Source organism: Calliphora vicina, chromosome 3 (assembly GCF_958450345.1).
Source record: "Calliphora vicina chromosome 3, idCalVici1.1, whole genome shotgun sequence".
Classification (NCBI taxonomy): Eukaryota; Metazoa; Arthropoda; class Insecta; order Diptera; family Calliphoridae; genus Calliphora; species Calliphora vicina.
The window spans coordinates 123836870-123854896 of record NC_088782.1 but is presented as its reverse complement, the minus strand read 5'-3'; the positions used below and the strand labels follow the sequence as shown (position 1 = coordinate 123854896).

At 32.4% G+C, this 18027-nt stretch overlaps 1 protein-coding gene across 4 annotated transcripts in view; it reads left to right on the top strand.

The window, feature by feature from the left end:
• Positions 1-1875: 1875 nt before the first annotated feature.
• nuf (rab11 family-interacting protein nuf) overlaps positions 1876-18027 on the top strand; it is a 140028-nt gene continuing 123876 nt past the window's right edge. The window contains exon 1 of one of the 4 annotated variants that reach the window (XM_065502773.1): positions 1876-2083. The gene's annotated coding sequence lies outside the window, so the exon portion shown is untranslated. The remainder of the gene's footprint in view (positions 2084-18027) is intronic. The other 3 variants (XM_065502776.1, XM_065502775.1, XM_065502777.1) reach the window with 3 other exon arrangements.

Genomic DNA, 18027 nt, shown 5'->3' with positions numbered 1-18027 from the left:
AATGTGGACCCTATAGGCAAAATTGTAAAAGATACCATTATTGGGATTTTCACTAAAATTTTTAGAAATTGCGGGATTACCTTTGACCTTTTGACAAGTTTTTTTACACCTTGTTATTTAGAATGACAAACATAAAAAATGTTAAAAATTTCATTGAGTTTCGTTAATAAATAAAGATTTTATTACATATTCATTGAGTTTCTAAAACTAAAATTTATATCAAAATTTTAATAGGATTGCAAATATTAGGAACAATTTGATCCATATTTATTCCGAGCTATATTATTTTGTTTAGATAAGTTAATTCTTGGTCTTACAACAAAAAAATTCAAGTCAATATCTTAATTAGATTGTCTTTAATTTATTTGAATTTTAGGCTAATTATCGGTTATTTCAGATTTTTTAAATGCTTTATTATTTATGAGAAACTTATTTTCAATAACTTTAATTTAATACCCAATTTGTCTCTAAAAACAGTTATCTGTAAATCCTCTACCCATGAGCCTTAAAAAAAACATAATCACTCAACATTTGGCAACCCTAGGCTAACTAAGCAAACACTAAACTAGTTTCTGCTTAATAAAAGAGCCTGTAATTAAGAGCCACAAAGAAAGAGAGAGACCCCATAAAATACAGTAATAAATTAAAATCTCTTACTAAAATGAATTGCAGTTTTCAAACAAAAACACACGAACACACACACTAACATTAATTTAGTAGTCCACTAAACAGGCATTTTAATGTGGTTGTTGTTGCATTTTATCCAATTGCCAGAGTATGATGAGTGTCGGCATTTAGTTTGCGTTGTTAATTCAAAGCGATAGCATTTCGTATGTAGCGGTCGGTGTTAACAAAAGAAAGAATAAAAAAAAAAACGAAGGCAGAGAAAAGTGTTAACGATTTTGTTTTTGGCCAGTTAGTGAGTGATTTTTATTTAATTTTTTGATTTTTTACGGTTTTTGTATACAAGTCGTCGGGGTAAATGAAAACAAGTTAAAACAAATTATAATAAAAATTAAAAAAAGCAACTAAATTTTAACAACAAAAAATACACTAAGCCAATAACAACAAAGGTGTTACCAACGTTACACTAAAAAAATTATTAAAAAAAAAAGAAAGAAACGAAACGAAAGCTAAAACAAGAAAACCAAAATTTATTCTGCATTTAAATGTATTAATAATTCACAAAATTCAATTAAAATATTAAAATAAAGTTAAAATTCTAATAAAATATAGTGGAAAAATTAAGGAAAATAAAGCAAATCTCCAAAAAAACAAAATCTCTTCCAAAACGAAAATCAAAAAATAAAAACAACAACAAATTCAGTGTATTTTAAAATAGTGTGTGTTTGTGTTTTGTTGACTACCTGTTCCCTCCATTAAACAGCAAGCATTGTTGTAAACAACAAACACCAAAGAAGAAAAAAACAACAAAAATTATTATTATTATTATTTATACTTGTCATTCGTTGTGCAAGCCAAAACTGCTAACAAAACAAAATTAAAAAACAACAGCAACAAAAACATCTAACAAATCCATCAAAAAAAAAACATACTAAAACAACAAGTTTTTTTGTTGTTTCTCCCCAAATAAATAGAGTCTAGCAGCGGCTCTCTAACTAATACTTCATTATTTGTTTTTGTATTTAATTTTTCCTAACGAATTCGAGTGTGTACGTATGTTTAGCTGCTGCTAATAATGATCATTTACTCATCTCATCATCATTATCATTACAATGATTTAGATTTTTATTAAAAACGCCAGAAAACCAAATTCTTGTTAAACATAAAATGAAATAAAATGCATGTGCACCTGTTTTAATAACAAAAAAAAATTATAATAATAAAAGATAAAGAATTTAAAAGAAAAACAAACAGTAAGAAGAAAAAAATTTATCAAATAAAGATAAAATTAAAATTATTCATCCCATAAAAAAAGAAGAAGCAGCAGCAGAACTGGGAATTATTCTCTTTTGATACTCATCACAAAGCTGTTGTTGTTTTTAGTCATCATACAGATAATTATAGTGTTGCCAACTTATTAGCTTAAAGCAGTCGTCTGTCAATTGGAAAGATCACAAAGGTAAGTCAATTTTATAAATGTTTTACTAGCTAAAACCCGTTGTGCTTCGCTATCCGTATAATAATGATTTACAATATATTTAGTTTATCTAAAATTTATTTCTAACCTTAATGTGAATTGAATAAAATAGAAAAGTTTAGAACCAAAAATATTTGTATTTTATGTTTAGTATATAAAATTTTGTATTAATTATTTATTGTTGCAATGCCTTAGGATATACAATATTTTTGGTTTCTCCATCTGGTTAATAGACCTATAAGTTTTTGGGTTTTCCTACTCGCGAACATGCAACTAGGGTTTTTATACCCTTCACCTTCGTGAGAAGGGTATATATAAGTTTGTCATTCCGTTTGTAATTTCTACATTTTTCATTTCCGACCCTATAAAGTATATATATTCTGGATCCTGGAAATCAATTGTCTGTCTGTTGAAATAAATTTTCTGAAGACCCCAGATATCTTGGGGATCCATATCTTCAATAATTCTGTCAGACATGCTTTCGAGAAGTTTGCTATTTAAAATCAGCAAAATCGGTCCATAAATAACGGAGATATGAGCAAAAAACCGGGACAACCTCAATTTTTGACCTATTTTTTTTCTATATCTGGATTACTAAGTCATTAATATAGACAATGGGTCAAAATCTGGAAAAATATTTTTTAACCCGAATTTTTTTCATCATAAATTTTTTTTCCAAAAAAATTTAAAAACTAAAAAAAAAAAATTTTTTAAAATTTGGAAAAAACTTTTTTAAAAAAAAAATAAAAAAAAAAAAAATTTGAAAAACAATTAAAAAAATAAATAAATTTTGTTAACCTAAAAATATTTAAAAAAAATTGGAAAAAACTTTCTAAAAATTATTAAAAAAAAAATTTTAAAATTTTAGCTTAATTCACTAAAATCTTAATCCGTAATTAAATAATGTCAGCCTTTCATTCCATAACTCCATTCCTAATATTGCATTTTTTAGATTCATTCCAAAGACTTTGTTTAAACTGAATCAATTTTAAAGTTAATTAATAACAGAATTTATTCAAACTTTGAATGATTAAATTTTTGTTAAATCAAATCATTTACAAAATTAATTGAAACAAAAATTGTCTTAAGCCTTTTTGTACTAGTTATGAATTGAAGAAAAATTTAATCATTTAAAAAATTTTTGAAGCAATTTTGTTATGGATTTGAAGAAGAAATTTAAAGAAATTAAAATGATTCAATAAGAAATAAATTTTATAAATAATGAATTCATTTTTTTAAATTTTCATACGAAAAACCCCAAATAAATGGTAATAATAATAAGCGGACTATTATTGCCGAAACTGTAAAAAACTTTTTGCTGTTTTTTGGTGAAAAAAATAGAGTTCTAACTTGTTTTCTATGTATTTTCGTCAGTTTTTAATTCACGGGATCCCCGACTAAAAATCCCGGTAATCGGGTAGTGAAAAATTGGCAAAATTCCCGCGAAATTCCTGGGATAAAAACCCTACATGCAACTGAAAACTGTTCATGTGAAAAACAGGGATTTTCTGGACTTAGTCCGCAAATTTGCAATGACTGACCTTGAGCTTTATCAATTGACATTGCAAATGCTAAGCAAATAGGAAACTGCAATCGATTAAAATCAATGGCATTTCCGAAGTTATAATCGTAATACGTGCAGCAATACATCTGTCACTTTATACTTACCAGTTATAAAAATCGCCCCGATTAGATTGTTCATTAATTTTCTTACTGTATGTCGAGTGTGGTGCCACGCCCACTATTGCTATTTTGCCCATTTTTGGCCTAAATAAGTAGTTCATACAAAATTTGAACGATTTACATACTACAGTTATACAGATAGATATGAATTTTAGTATATAGATTGTTTGGGAGGTGCCACGCCCACTATTTTAGACCATTCTTGTCCTAAATATTAATATTGATGATAGAATAACCGTACAAAATGTATGGATTCTATCTCTTATTGTATCCCATATATTAGATTTTTTTTTTTAAATAATCATCATATGGGAGGTGCCACGCCCACATTTTGCCTCAAATATTTATATAAACGGTGGAATTGCTCAAACAAAATTTGAGGACTATAGGTATTATAGTATCCTAAATATTTGATTTTTAAAATTAACTTCGCTAAATATTAAAAAAAATTGAAAAAAAAAAAAATAAAATAAAATTAAAAAAAAAATTTTTTCAATTTTAAAAATTTAAAAAAACAATTCGAAAAATTTTTTTTTCTCAAAAATTAAAAAACAACTGGAAAAAAAATAAATTTTGCTTTCCTAAAAATATTTAAAATTTTTTTTCACAAAAAAAAAATTTTTTAAAATTTAAAAATTTTCAAATAACAATTCGAAAATTTTTTTTTCCATAAAATAAAAAAAAGCTGGAAAAAAGATAAATTTTGTTTACCAAAAAATATTTAAAATTTGTATTTTGAAGTATAATTTGGTGAGGGGTATATAAGATTCGACACAGCCGAATATAGATCTCTTACTTGTTTTTTCTTAAATTGATATCCTTTAGAGGAATTTCATAAACAAATGTTTTAATTATTAAAGAATATCTTAAAATCGTTTAAGATATGCAATATTAAAGAATGCAACCTCAAAATATTATGTGTAGCTTAGGAATTTTTTGAAAATCTTAGCATTCCTTAATAATATTTCTAAGTATGTAGATTAAAAACTGTCATTACTGTTCTTAAAACTTCTCAGTATGGAGTATCCATAAGTTTTCAATGGAATTACATTCTAAAATATTGGGTGAATGACTTAAAAATGCCTTAAAATTTAAAATATTTATAGTATTTAAGTTAATTTAACTCTTTCAGCCACGCTTTTTTGTGTATCAGTTTTAAATTAAAACAATTGCATTTTTACTTTAATAAAAATAAATCAAAACATAAAAAAGCACCCCATTCCAATCTTTTTTGTGGAGTGGGGTGGTTAGTTTACTGACCACCGTGGCGTCATCATAGTTCCTGAACCGTTCTTTGGCATCTCACGTGGATATGCGATTGACCGAATTTGGTTATTGGGTTGAATTGGAATTTGCCCGATTTTGGGATAATTTTCCAGGACTTAGGCAGCCCAAACGGTTCATTACGGTTCTGTCCAAACGCAGATCTCAATTGTTGCTATCGGTTGGAAGGAGTGACTTGAGAATACTTTCTGGATTATTCACCTGACTCTGTGATTTTAGGTATCACCAATTTATTTTAGTTAATGTTGAGAATATAGAAACCAGAGGATAATCTTAAGCCATCTTTGGTATATTGAATGTTTAAGGGGATTAAGGAATACTAGGATAATTGTAATGTCGCATAGCCAGGCTGCTCTTGTAGCCGTATCATCATATGAAGTGAGGTCTGCTGTTGTTATGGACTGCTGGACATCTTTGAATGAACTCGGTGCGCACAATGAACTCACATTGTTCTGCGTACCTGTCCATGAAGGCAACTCTGGTAATGAACGTGATGATGGGTCCTGAATTGTTCATAGTTCCTGAACCGTTCTTTGGCATCTCACGTGGATACGCGATTGGCCGAATTCGTTATTGGATTGAATCGGAATTTGCCCGAATTTGTCCAAACGCAGATCTAGATTGGTGCTATCGGTCGGAAAGGGGAACTTGAGAATACTTCCTGGATTATTCACCGGACTCTGTGGTTTTAGGTATCACCAAATTATTTTAGGTAATGTTGAGAATATAGAAACCAGAGGATAATCTTAAGCCATCTTTGCTCAATTGAGTGTTTCTCTTGTAGCCGTATCATCATAGGAAGTGAGGTCTGGTGTTGTTATGTGCAGCTGGGCATCTTTGTATGAACTGGGTGCGCACAATGAACTCACCTTGTTCTGGGTACCTGGCCATGAAGGCAACTCTGGTAATGAACGTGATGATGGGTCCTGAATTGTTCATAGTTCCTGAACCGTTCTTTGGCATCTCACGTGGATACGCGATTGACCGAATTTGGTTAATGGGATGAATCGGAATTTGCCCGATTTTGGGTTAATTTTCCAGGACTTAGACAGCCCAAACGGTTCTGTTCAAACGCAGATCTCAATTGTTGCTATCGGTCGGAAAGGGGAACTTGAGAATACTTCCTGGATTATTCACCGGACTCTGTGGTTTTGAGAACTATATGGCTCGGTGGGGAATTTACGGCCCCGGGGGATGTAATTGATCTCTCATCAAATACGTAGCCTAAAACTGTTATGATGAAACTTTAAGGCTGCACAATAGATCCCATGGGTAGCAGTGCGTGAAGCCTCGGTAATAATAATAAGATAAAAGTTGGCTTCCATATACCAGAGAAACCACCCAACTCTCCAACAGGAAAGACTGTGCAAAAGAAACGAAAAGATAACCCCAAAACCAAAGAAAACTTTATGATGCCTTTACAGTCTAAAGTTCATGTAGAGAGGAGAGATAGTCTCTTTATACACCCGCTCTTTTCAATTCAAAAGGTCCACTCCATAATCATTAGATAGCTAATAGTTGCAGTTGGAAGTAAAAATTCATATTGGATTTAGAGTTTGTGAAAGGAATCCGGAATCCATTTTTTTATCTCTTCCATTCCATGTATATTTGTTTACCATGATCTTTATTCCAACTGACTTTCAACTTTCTAATGCCTATGACTAAAAGTCTGTATCTTGCAATTATAACTATACCTATACATGTAGAACCTAAAACATTGTCGTTAATTACATTCCTTCAATTGAAGATAACACAACAATACCTAGTATTTTTCCCAAAACAAAACCATAGATAATAAAACTACTTAAACTTAAACAACCTCAGTTGATCTTACAACCTCAATATCTTCAGAACAAAATCGTTTAAAATGTTTCGAATAATTTTATTCTCGTTTGTTTTAATTCTATATTCGAGTACTCCAATCTATGGAGCAGAGTATCCAGAGTGTGAAAATGTAGCTGTAGGCATTTTTATAGCTGTTTCTAGCAACTGTTCCAAGGCTATTTATTGTGATGGTATGGATTCAAATATAGTGGAGTGTGATTCTAATACACCCTACTTTTCATCCGATGATCAAAATTGCTACACTGACTCTACAATATGTGGTAGTAGGCCGTTCAATGTGGGAATTTTAACAACTGCAACAATATCTACAACAACCCCATCAAGTCCTACTACAATAACGACATCGTTAAGCAGTTCCATGGTAATATCAACCACTGAAACTGCATTAGTTTCTACTACCACATCTATTCCTGCAACAGTTGCCACAGCACCATCTACCATTTCAACTACTATTGGTACCCGAACTACCTGGCCACCAGTTGTTAGCACATCCAGCTCTACAATCCCTTCGACAACTATCGATTCCATTACATCTTTGACATGTCCTCCTGTTGATGACCCCTTTAGACCAGTATTTTTGCCACATCCAAAATCCTGCTCCCAATATTATTTGTGTTATCATGGTGCGGCTACAGTAATGCAATGTCCCAATCTGATGCATTTCGATGTAAACCAACAGGGTTGCAATACAGCCGAAAAGGTTAATTGTCAGGTAAAATTGTCAAGTTCCTGAAATAATTATTTGTAAGGCTAAACTTTAATTTTGTTTTACATTAAGATAAGCGCCGTTATGCCCCGTGATCAATGTCTGCCTCATACTGTCGATGTTTATCCTCATGTTACCAATTGCAACTATTATTATCTGTGTGAGTATGGCTATCTGATGGTAATGCAGTGTCCCTTTAACATGGGCTATGATTATGAGAAGAGAATTTGTGTGGTGAAATCAAAGGCTAAATGTTATAATGAGGCTACATCAAATTAGAAGCTTTAAATAAGTATTTTCTTTTGGAGGAAAAATAAAAAAAATGTTCTATTTGCTTAAAATTAAGATATGTTAAAGAATTACGAAATATTAATAGTATATGTTAAGACAATTTGTTGGTATCTTAATGTAATTTAATTAAAGTAGGTCTTTTTATTTTAAAGCCATTCGAGGAACATTTTAACGAGTGTGTTGATCCTATCATTAAATGGCAATACGAGCTATGCTTTATAATTGTAAAATATCTCTAGATAAAACTCCTCTTGTTGGTATAACGACAAAGTTTAGTTTTTGAGATACTGATAAACTCGTTATAATGGAAGTAGCTTTTAAAATTGTTATAATCCGACGCGCGAGAATACGAGTGATGACATTATCTTCTATAATCTGCAAAGAGCTCCAATCTATCTTTGGTTTCTTTAAACTCTTACTCTCTCTCCACTATGTTCTGATGGAAGAAGGCGAAAGGTTTTTTTTATCCCAAAAAATGTTAATAGAACTAATGAGAATCTGAAAGACTGTCGGCCAATAAGTTTAGCATCCCTCCTGCTAATAATCATAGAAACACTCTTTGATTCAGGGGTCCTGCACGGCTCTCGAATAGACAGATAGATTGCACGATTGGATCTCTCAAGGGAAACTGGTCGATCTATATGGAATTTGAACAATATTTTGGTATGGCATCACATAATACATTGTGGAGTCTCTTTTGAGGAACTTTGGATTGAAGTCCTCATTTCGTTTTGCCAGCTAAATCGGGCCGAAATATTGAATGTTAGATAAGCATATAAAGCTCTATAAGAGAGCACAGTATAAGATCTTAAATCAGTCAGTATTAGGAAGGTTTTTGAGACGGAGACGGCTTAGAACATCTTTTATGGAGCCCATGAGAACCGTTAATTCCGATTAATTTGACTGGATTTGTCAGTGATACATCCTTTAGACAGTTTAGATTATGAATGAGGCCTCATATCCTGGAAATCATACTAACTGGGAATAAATGCAATTGAGGAGATATTTTGATCTTATTAAGTTGGAGTTCAGAGCAAGGCTATCGACATAGATATCATAGATTGACGCCTCTAGACTTAATTTAATTCTTAGATTTTAACTAACTCGACAGGATGTTGTTTAAGTTGGACCAGGGAATAAATGCAATTGAGAAGATATTTTAATTTTATTACGTTGATGCTAAGCTGTCCTCATAGATATCAATGTGGATAGCTTAAGACTTAATTCACAGATTCTCCTTGGAAGATGGTGCAGGTATCGGAAATCTGTGAGGATACCTGAACTGAGCCAGGTTCCCGTTTCTGTCTTTAAGATGTCAGATCAAAAGTCTGAGTTTGGGGTCCAGTCATTCTAATCCTAAAGGATCCGTTAGTTTTTAATCAGCAATTGATCTGCTTACTTTTGTGGTATGGGGCTATGTGGAATACGGTCATGTTTCAGTGAGTCTCAGAACCAACTGAGCAGAGACTAACCAAAATATCAAGTTCATCAAGGAAAATGTCAGTTTCCGTCTTTGAGCCGTTAGTGTAGACTGCGATGGATTCTATATAATCCGTCGGCTGTACGTCGTGCAAATCCGTCGGCTTTGTAGGATGCTGGCGTGACCAATGCTGTCATGCTTCAGTCTAAGTCTTGGAGCCGACTAAGCAGATATTAAGCTTACACTGAACGTCTTTGAGCAGTCAGTGTAAGCTTTGTGGTACATATCTCTCTCTTGACGGTCTCTCTAATCCTTCAGATTGTATTAGAGTTTGGCGTAGGTACTTTGTACACTACCCCAAGATTGGCCTCTTTGAGTCCTAGAGCCGATATAGATATCGTGGAGAGATATGCCCAGCAATGAAGTATAACAGTTTTCTGGAACTATAAAATGGTATCTACTCTTCATAGACTTCAGGAAAGCCTTCGATGACATCAGACGAACTGCTATATGAAAAGCATTGAGTTGGATAGGAGTGCCTCAGAAAATAATTCCAATTATTTACTAGGATGCAGAACTTTCAGTTCTTCACAACGGGAACATTAGTCAACCATTTCATACTAACAGTGGAATAAAACGAAGATTCCTTTTATCACCTCAACTTTTCACCATCGAGCTGAATGCTATAATGAGCGAAGTTTGTATAGAGAGAAGAGGTATAACATGGTGTCTCTCACGCCAACTCGAGGATTTGGATTATGTGGACGGTATTTGTCTCGCACAAAAACTCCAACAAGCTAACGAAACTACAAGATCTGGACGTTCCCACGACAATTGGATCTACGCTCCGGAACGACCCGATTCTCAATCGGTCAAAGATTGTCAACCCAGCAACAGCTGTATGAACCGGAAGTTTTTTCCACAGGGAAGAACTTCCAACAACAGCGGAACTGTTACAACAACAACAAGATCTGGAAGGATTAGCTTCTTTTATCTAAGCAGTATTGTAACAAGAAATGGCGTTGCAGAAACAGACGCAAGCACCAGGTTCAACATAGCGAGAGCGGCATTCGGGCGACTGCATTCAGTATGGAGAAACTCCCAAATGTCCAAGCTCAGAATATACAATGCACGTGTAAAGTCATGCAAAAATTACAGCCTCAGAATCATATGAAGGATATTCTGGACCAACACCATCAGCAACACGGATCTCTGGAACATAAGCAATGAGGAACGTATGCTGAAACAAATCAAATGCAGAAAATGGAAGTGGGTCGGCCATACCTTCAGGAAGATGACCGATAGTATTACAAGGAAGGCGCTAGAATGAAATCCTCAAGGCTTAAGAAGCCGTGGTCGCTCCTGGAAACTCACGCGGCTCTAAGGAAGGAGCTAAAACAACCGATTAAGGTGGAGATGAGTTGTGGATGCCATATACTCCCAACAGGGATAATGGAGAAAGAAACATGTTGGCGGTTATTTAAAGATGTCTTGGAGTCATATAATTGAAAGGATATTCTGGCACAACACCAGATATCTGGAACGTATACTGAAACAAATCAAACGTAGAAAATGGAGATGGGTCGGTCATTCTATCCAGAAGATGGCCGTTGGTATTACAAGGATGGTGCTAGAATGGAAGCCTTGAGGCTCAAGAAGCCGTGGTCGATCCAAGAACACCTGGAAACTCCAAGAGCTAAGACAATGCAATCTTACGCGGGAAGGTGCGAAAACAACAGCTGCAAACCGATAAAGATGGAGATGCAACACGGATCTCTGGAACGTCATAGTATCAGGAAGTTGACCGATAGTATTACAACGATGGCGCTAGAATGGAATTCTCAAGGATCAAGAAGTCGTGATAGATCCAAGAACACCAGGAAACGCACGATACTCCAAGAACTAAGACAAACCGATTAAGATGGAGATGCTTTGTGGAAACGCACGATACTCCAGGAACTAAGACAATGCAATCTTACGTGGGAAGGATCGAAAACAACAGCTGCAAACCGATTAAGATGGAGATGCTTTGTGGAAACGCACGATACTCCAGGAACTAAGACAACGCAATCTTACGTGAGAAGGATCGAAAACAACAGCTGCAAACCTATTAAGATGGAGATGCTTTGTGGAAACGCACGATACTCCAGGAACTAAGATAATGTAATCATTAGTGGGAAGACGTGAAAACAACAGCAGCAAACCGATTAAGATGGAGATGCTTTGTGGAAACGCACGATACTCCAGGAACTAAGACAATGCAATCTTACGTGGGAAGGATCGAAAACAACAGCTGCAAACCGATTAAGATGGAGATGCTTTGTGGAAACGCACGATACTATTAGCAAAACGGATCTCTGGAACATAACCAATGAGGAACGTCATACTATCAGGAAGATGACCGATAGTATTACAATGATGACGCTAGAATGGAATCCTCAAGGCTTAATAAGCCGTGATAGTACCAAGAACACCTGGAAACGCACGATACTCCAAGAGCTAAGACAATGCAATCTTACGCGGGAAGGCGCGGAAACAACAGCAAACCGAAGAATATTTAAGGATGTCTTGGAGTCATATAACAGTTATAATTGAAAGGATATTCTGGACTAACAACATTCAAGAAGACGAGGTTGACTCTGAAAATGCACGCGACTCCAGGAACTAAGACAATGTAATCTTATGCGGGTAGGGAGGGAACTTACAAATGGAACCAAGTGAGCTGGCGGCTGCCTGTTCAAATAAACTATAGCGTAAACATTTAAAACATTTTTTTACTTGCTGTATAACAGTTTTGTGGTAACTGTTCGAAAATTATAACAGTTTATTTGGGAATAATAAAATATTAAAGAACATAGATTGGGAATATTTATGTGTAACAGTGAAACTGTTAGAAATTTATAACAGTTTGTTTTCTTAAATTCTATTAAAAATATGTATATGATTTATTTGGGAATTGTACTTTAAACAAAAATATTAGTTGGATTTAGGAGGTTTATCTACTTCCAAACTAAAATGTATTCTTACGAAATTCCAACTTTAAGTCCTTAATACACAAAGCCACCTTACGCCACTTGCAGCGGCTGCTCTCCACATCGAAATACTGATAAAAAGGACATTGCTGCAAAATGGCATGACCCTTGACACAATAAATAAAGAAATCACAGCGCTGCATATGAGGAAATATATGCTGGCCATAAACAGGACACACAATGCCATTATCGCCTATCGGAACTGAGTCGCTGGGTGCAGTGGGTACCGAAATATTACCACCTTCCGATTGACACTTGGCATTAGAGGGTAAATCACATTTGCCAATACGCGAATTCCATTGTAAATCGGTGCTGCATTCCTGCAACAAAGCCTGGCCATAATAACACATGTAATAACGATGACAGTTGGAGGGATGAGCCAAGAAAATCAAAGAATCGGCAGAGGGTTGTTGGCTATGAACGCTTAAACAGTAATCCATAACAGAGGAAGAAGGCGGTCCTTCGGTGGGGCTTGGAGTTGGTGCAGTTGTTACAGGAGGCAGTACAGTTGTGGTTCCACATCTAACATTGTCCTGAGTATCGCAAATTTTGCTAACAGGATTGAAAAGCATATTTGGCGGACAGCTGGCGGGCACAGCCTCACCATTATCACCACACAAATAGAACCTTTTACAATCCAGGGGATTCGCTACAAACACCCCGGCTGCCTGATTAGCACACAAATTATTTTGACGAAACTTTGCCGGAATTTTTAAAGTTTCACTGGGCGAATAAACTAATAACAGTATAAGCAAGGCTGTAAGAAAAATTTAATAATTTAAAAATCTTAATAAATCTCATTTTTAAAGCTTTACCTTTGCAAAAATATTTTTTTAAAACCTCCATTTAACTCCACAGATCGTTGAAATATTATTAAAAATTGCTTGTTAAATCGTGCTCTACGTTTCTACTACTGCTCATTAGCATGTAATTTTGTATTTTAAAAGTCTATTACGCCATTATTTGCTCCGAACATTTTCAGTTTTATCTGTAATTATCAATATTTCCATACTTCTTAACAAAAACAAATTTCAAGATAAAACTCTATTTTGTCTTATTTGTTTTTTTTTTATTTTTTTACATATCATTAGCATGATAAACTGTAAATCAAAACAGCAATAGATTTTTGAATAATATTCTTTTAATTACTTTCTTGTTGGCAAATTATGTTAGAGATTCAGCCAGAAATTCCTCTATATAACCATGACCTCATTTATGTATTTGAAAACAAACTAGCGGGAATTAATGATTTAGAATGTTAGACGTTTGCCATTAAGAAAAGGTAGCTTGGAGTTTTTAACATTGCAGCAAAACTATGGAGGAGAGTTCATGAACACTCTCTTAAGAAAAATCATTGCTGAGGCTGTTAAGAGAGTATTTTATTGGAATGCTAAGATCAGTTCAAATATCCCTCTATAATTTCAAATCAATATTTAGTTTTCTTTTACTGAAATTATTTCAGATATTGTAGATATAAATTAGTTTATTTTAATTCAGTGACTAACAGTGCTCTGTTAACTGCAAAATGGGCTGTGCTAAAAAATGTGGTTTTTGTCTGTGCTAGTTAAATTCCCAGCAAGTTAAGAAATAGTCAGCGTATCCCTTATATACAGTAATTGTCACTAAGGTCTGACCAATTGACTGGTACAAATTAAAATTTTAATTTTTTCCCTTAATTTTCGAAAATTTAAATTTTTGCCTAAATTTTTTTTTTCGAAAATTCGAACTCAATTTCGAATTTCTTATTTTCTCACCATTATTATTTTTATGCGTTCATTATTGTAAAAATATTAAAATTTTTAAAAATTTCTCTTAATTTAATAATTTTTGAAAGTTTTGCAAATTCGAACATTAATTCGAATTTCCAATTTTTTTTCTAAAATTTATTTTATGTGTTTTTTTATTATAAAATTGCTTGTTTTTTTTATTAAATTTGCACAAAATTTTTTAAATTTTCAAAGTTCGAAAATTCGAACTTAATTTCGAATTACTAATTTTCACCTTGAAATAATTTTTCTGTAATTCTGATTACAAAAATATTGAAAAATTTAAAATTTCCTCCTTAAATTAACAAATTTTGAAAGTTCAAAAATTCGAATTTAATTTCGAAAATTCGAACTTAATTTCGAATTACTAATTTTCGCCTTAAAATAATTTTTCTGTATTGCTGATTACAAAAATATTAAATTAACAAGTATTGAATGTTCGAAAATTCGAACTTAATTTCGAATGTTACATTTCTATGCCAATATATTTTTTACGAGTTTCTTATTATAAAAATATACATTTTTTTAAAAAATTTCACCAAATTTATCTAGTTTTGAATGTTCGAAAATTCGAACTTAATTTCGAATGTTAAATTTTAACACCAAAATATTTTTTACGAGTTTATTATTATAAAATATCAATATTATTCTAAAAATTTCTCCAAATTCATCAAGTTTTGAATGTTCGAAAATTCGAACTTAATTTCGAATTAAAAATTTTAACATCAAATTTATTTTTAGGAGGTCCTGATAACGAAAATATAATTTTTATTGGAAAATTTCTTTTAATTTAACAAGTTTTGAAAGTTCGAAAATTCGAACTTAATTTCGAATGTTACATTTCTACTCAAATATAATTTTTACGAGCTTCTTATTATAAAAATATCAATATTTTTAAAAAATTTCACCAAATTTATCTTGTTTTGAAAGTTCGAAAATTCGAACTTAATTTCGAATGTTATATTTTTACAGCAAAACATTTTTTACGCGTTTCTTATTATAAAATATTAATATTATTTAAAAAATTTCTCCAAATTTATCAAGTTTTGAATGTTCGAAAATTCGAACTTAATTTCGAAATACTAATTTTAACATCAAAATTATTTTTAGGAGGTCCTGATTACAACAATATAGCATTTTCCTTAATTTTGAAAGTTCGAAAATTCGAACTTAATTTCGAAATTCCTTTTAAAAAGCCCTTATTTTAAAAATAGCAACATTTTCAAAGTTTGTCTTAAATTTATCAAGTTTTGAAAGTTCGAAAATTCGAACTTGAGTTGTCACTTTTTCCCGAAATAAAACCACCTTATCCACATCATATTATATAAATAAAATTATATTTGGTTATATCTAAGACCTATAACATTTAGCCTGTGAACGCAGTACACAGACTCGTTTCTCATGATGCCAACCCATGTTCAAGGGACACTGCATTACCTTCAGATAGCCCATCAAACATTGATAATAATAATTGCAGTTCACAGGATGAGGATAAACATCCATGGTATGAGGCAGGCACTGTTCTCTGGGAGACACAACATCACTTATCTGAATTATAAATCAAATCACCATTAATTAAATTGTTCTTGCCAAAGAAATTTCAAAAGAGAAACTTACATAACATTTGACCTTTTCGGGATAATCACATTTCTGTTGGCGGGCATCGAAATGCAACATGTTGGAGCAATGCATGGGCAAACGTTCGCCATGATAGCACAAAAAGTATTCGGAACAGGATTTAGGATGTGGCAGGAAAACGGCTTTGCTGGGATCATCAAAAGCCGGACAGGAGGAAGGTAACATAGAAGGACTATAAGGAGTAGTCACGGTTGGAGGTTGTGTAGCAACTGTTGTAGTTTGAGCACTTATGCTGGAAGAGCTAGTGGTTGTTGGTAATGTTGAGCTAGCACTGGTGGTTGAAACAGCTGGTGTATTAATGGAAATACTAGTGGTTGGATTTGTGGGGGGATTAGAGATTGGAGCCTCTGTTACGGTTTCCTCCCCTCCTTCACCTGACTCCAAATCGACATTAGGAAAAGCCCGATCACCGCAAACATTTTTATCTGTATCACAGGTTTGATCCACAACCGAAAAATAAGGACTTTCTTCGGGACACGAGTCTCTAAACGAGTCTTCGCCATGACACATTATATAAAACGAACAATCATCCTGCACTGCTGCATATGTTTCATCTTCTCCCTCACATTCTTCAAATAAATCACCATAAACTGAAACCCACAAACCGGCCACAACCAATAGTAAACCGAAATATTTACTTAACATGATGCGCATGTGAAAAGTTCTGCAATCGCTAAGAGTTTTTAACAAACTGAAGGTTTAGAGAACGATAACGGAAGCTTATTAAATACATGACAAGTTTTTTCTTGGTTTTTCGTTTCTTTTATCAGAGGAAATATTAATTTATTCGTACAAGATCTTGGCGCAATTCTTCTTGGTGGGTAATTTACCAATTTCGGTTGTTATCTTCTGGTGTTTTTTGGGAAAGATAATTTTTGGAGAACAATATTTTTTTGCTGTTAATTATCGATATGCAATATTGTAGACAATGGAGGATCATCATATCAAGAACCTTGAAAAAGTGAATCATATTATGACCCTGAATTTCAGTTTCATTTGCATTGCACGTTTTTTTAATGTTTTGGGAGATACAAAGTGGAATGAAATTTTGGTAATTATTGCAGCAAGGTCGACTTGGGGAGGAAACTACACTCTAGTCTAGCGATTGTTGGTCTCTATACTCTTAAAAAATGTTTTGGTGTAAAAATTTAACATTCGAAATTAAGTTCGAATTTTCGAACTTTCAAAACTTGATAAATTTGTGGAAATTTTTTAAAAATATTGATATTTTTATAATAATAAACTCGTAAAAATTATAGTGGAGTAGATATGTAACATTCGAAATTAAGTTCGAATTTTCGAACATTCAAAACTTGATAAATTTGTGGAAATTTTTTGAATAATATTAATATTTTATAATAAGAAACGCGTAAAAAATATATTGGCGTAAGAATTGGAAATTCGAAATTAAGTTTGAATTTTCGAACTTTCAAAACAAGATAAATTTGGTGAATTTTTTTTAAAAATATTGATATTTTTATAATAAGAAGCTCGTAAAAAATACATTGGCATAGAAATGTAACATTCGAAATTAAGTTCCAATTTTCGAACTTTCAAAACTAGTTAAATTAAAAGAAATTTTCCAATAAAAATTATATTTTCGTTATCAGGACCTCAAACAAATAAGTTTGATGTGAAAATTAGCAATTCGAAATTAAGTTCGAATTTTCGAACATTCAAAACTTGATAAATTTGTGGAAATTTTTTGAATAATATTAATATTTTATAATAAGAAATGCGTAAACATTATATTGGCGTGAGAATTGGAAATTCGAAATTAAGTTCGAATTTTCGAACTTTCAAAACAAGATAAATTTGGAGAAATTTTTGAAAAATATTCATATTTTTATAATAAGAAACTAGTACAAATTATGGTGGCGTAGAAATATAACATTCGAAATTAAGTTCGAATTTTCGAACTTTCAAAATTAGTTAAATTAATAGATATTTTCCAATAAAAATTATATTTCGTTATCAGAACCTAAAACAAATAAGTTTGATGTGAAAATTAGCAATTCGAAATTAAGTTCGAATTTTCGAACATTCAAAACAAGATAAATTTGGTGAAATTTTTTAAAAATATTGATATTTTTATAATAAGAAACTCGTAAAAATTATGGTGGCGTAAAAATGTAACATTCGAAATTAAGTTCGAATTTTCGAACTTTCAAAACTAGTTAAATTAATAGAAATTTTCCAATAAAAATAATATTTTCGTTATCAGGACCTCATAAAAATAAATTTGATGTTAAAATTAGTAA